This window comes from Microtus ochrogaster, chromosome 18 (assembly GCF_000317375.1).
Source record: "Microtus ochrogaster isolate Prairie Vole_2 chromosome 18, MicOch1.0, whole genome shotgun sequence".
Taxonomy (NCBI): Eukaryota; Metazoa; Chordata; class Mammalia; order Rodentia; family Cricetidae; genus Microtus; species Microtus ochrogaster.
The window spans coordinates 24,993,002-24,996,226 of record NC_022020.1 but is presented as its reverse complement, the minus strand read 5'-3'; positions in this window follow the sequence as shown (position 1 = coordinate 24,996,226).

Genomic DNA, 3,225 nt, shown 5'->3' with positions numbered 1-3,225 from the left:
GCACATACACCCACATGCACACCTGCACACGCTGCCCTCTGCATACACTGCTCTCTGCACACAGGTGCACATACACCCACATGCACACCTGCACATGCTGCCCTCTGCACACGCTGCCCTCTGCACACAGGTGCACATACGCCCACATGCACACCTGCACATGCTGCCCTCTGCACACAGGTGCACATACGCCCACACACACACCTGCACATGCTGTCCTCTGCACACAGGTGCACATACACCCACACGCACACCTGCACATGCTGCCCTCTGCACACGCTGCCCCTGCACACAGGTGCACATACACCCACATGCACACCTGCACATGCTGCTCTCTGCACACAGGTGCACATACACCCACACGCACACTTGCACATGCTGCCCTCTGCATACACTGCTCTCTGCACACAGGTACACATACACCCACATGCACACCTGCACCTGCTGCCCTCTGCACACGCTGCCCTCTGCACACAGCTGCACATACACCCATATGCACACCTGCACACACTGCCCTCTGCACACGCTGCCCTCTGCACACAGCTGCACATACACCCATATGCACACCTGCACACGCTGCCCTCTGCACACGCTGCCCTCTGCACACATAAGAATTTAGAAATAAGCAATATGAAAACATTTAGTGGCTTCCAATCACACTCAAAATGACATTCTAATCTAACCATACAAGGTCTTTCATGATCCAACCTCATCCATCTCTACACTGATATCTTCTACCATCCTGCTACATTGATTCTTTCTTTTTATTTTCTTAACATGCCAACCTTGTCCCTCTTTAAACTGTGTTTGTGAGATTATACGTGTATGTGAGTGATCGAGTGCATGCAGAAGACAGAGGACAATTCAGGGTATGGTTCTGTAGGTACCACTCCACACACACACACACACACACACACACACACACACACACACACACACACACTTTTAACCATGTATGTTTGTGTCCGTCTGTCTGCCTATATGCCACATGTATGCGAGTGTCTGTGAACACCACAATCATTAGATCTCCGGAGATGGAGTCACAAGCAATTATTATAAGTCTCCTGATCTGGGTGCTAGAATTTGAACTCAGGTCCCCTTAATTGATGAGCTGTCTCTCCAATCCCCCAACTTTTTATTCCTTCAAGAGAAGGTTTCTTCCTGGAACTCTCCAGATAGCCTGGCTGGCCCATAAGTGCTTAGTCTGTCTCTACCTTCCCAGTGCTAAATGCTCTGATTTATTATTTTCATTGATTCTGGGCACCAAACTCAGGTTCTTTTTTTTTTTCGTTTTTCGAGACAGGGTTTCTCTGTAGCTTTGGAGCCTGTCCTGGCACTAGCTCTTGTAGACCAGGCTGCAAACTCAGGTTCTTATGCAAGGCAAATTCACTTTACCAAATGAGCTATCACCTTGGTCCCAAATTCTCTGCTCTTTTCTTTTCCTCTGTCTAGAACGCTCTTTCGGCAATTCTTTGCTGGCTCCATTTATTTATTTATTTATTTATTTATTTATTTATTATTATTAATTTGTTTTTTTTTTTTGTTTTTGTTTTTCGAGACAGGGTTTCTCTGTGGCTTTGGAGCCTGTCCTGGCACTAGCTTTTGTATATCAGGCTGGTCTCGAACTCACAGAGATCTGCCTGCCTCTGCCTCCCGAGTGCTGGGATTAAAGGCGTGCGCCACCACTGCCCGGTTTATTAATTTGTTTTTTGAGACAGGGTTTTTCTGTGTAGCCTTGGCTGTCCTGGAACTCGCTGTGTAAACCAGGCTGGCCTTGAACTCACGGAGATCCACCTGCCTTTACCTTCTGAGTGCTGGAATTAAAGGCGTGCACCACTGCCTTTTTAATATTTTTAATTTTTCATGTGTCTTTGTATTTCACCTTCATATATGTGTGTTTACCTATATGTGTCTGCTGATGTGGAGTTACAGACAATTGTGTGCTGCTATGTGCTCTTGACAGCTGAGCCATCGCTCTAATCTCATCCTTACACACACACACACACACACAGACACACACACACACACACACACACACACAGACACACCTGATAAATATAGTCTGGAGCTCATAAATTTCAGCTGGGCTGTGTGGTAGCACTCGGGAGGTAGAGGCAGGCAGATCTCTGAGTTTGAGGCCAGCCTGGTCTACAGAGTAAATCCCAGGACAGCCGGGGCTACACAGAGAAACCCTGCCTCAAAAACCAAAACAAATTCCCCACTCCCTAAAAGAGGAAGCCATTCACAAAGATGTTTCTTTTATTCTTGTATTTAAACCATATCGCCCTGGATGGTCTGAACAAAGATCTAAGCGGATCTATCTCCCCAGTGCTAGGATCAAAACATTCCAAGAGAGAGCCAGCAGATGTTCTCAATAAAAGAAGTCGCATCCAGGAAATCTCGGGCTCGAGGCGTTGTGAAGAAAGTCTACAGCACTTACATTGAATATGTTCTAATTGCCCTCAGTATCAAGTAATTTCGAAATTATGGAAAAGAGCAAATGGATTTGAAAATGACCAAGTGGAATTTTTCCCCCTGATTTTTGAGGCAGAATTTATCTTTGCAGCCCAGGCTGGCCTAAGTAAAATTTTAGAAACTGCAGTTTAACAGGACTTGGAGGTGCATAGCTATGATGCTGGTATTTGGGAGGCTGAAGCAGGAGGATTAGCTTAAGCTAGCATGGGCTACAGAGTAAAATTCTGTCTCAAAAGAACAAAATAAAAACTAAATTAAACATTAAAGTTTGTAGTTATTGAAGTAAAAACGCAATGGATGAGTGAAATGATAAATGAGACACAGTTGAAGAGACAATCCTTAAACTGGTGAGGTGAGTTATAGGAAACCGTGTTCCAGCTCAGAGAGATCGGAAAGTGCCCAAGTGTAAAGCAGAGGGTGGGAGATGTGGGTGCTTCAACATACTTCTCGTTAGACACTGGCTGTGTATTCGCTAGAATTATATAAGTCCTTACATTAAAGAAGTATATGGTGTGCCGAGCAGAGACGAGAGAATGACAGACAAAGCCAAAATATATTTCTGTATAAGATCCCAGTTGGTATCCTGCCCCTTTCTCTTTCCTGGCATGGTGTTCCAGCTTACACTGGCCTGGAATCATGAGCAGACTGCCCTTAAATTCATGGTGATCCTTCTGCCTCAGCTTCCTGGGATCACAGGCACCGGCTAGCATGCTTGACCCTCATCTGCTATTTTTTTCATTTTTCTTTTTT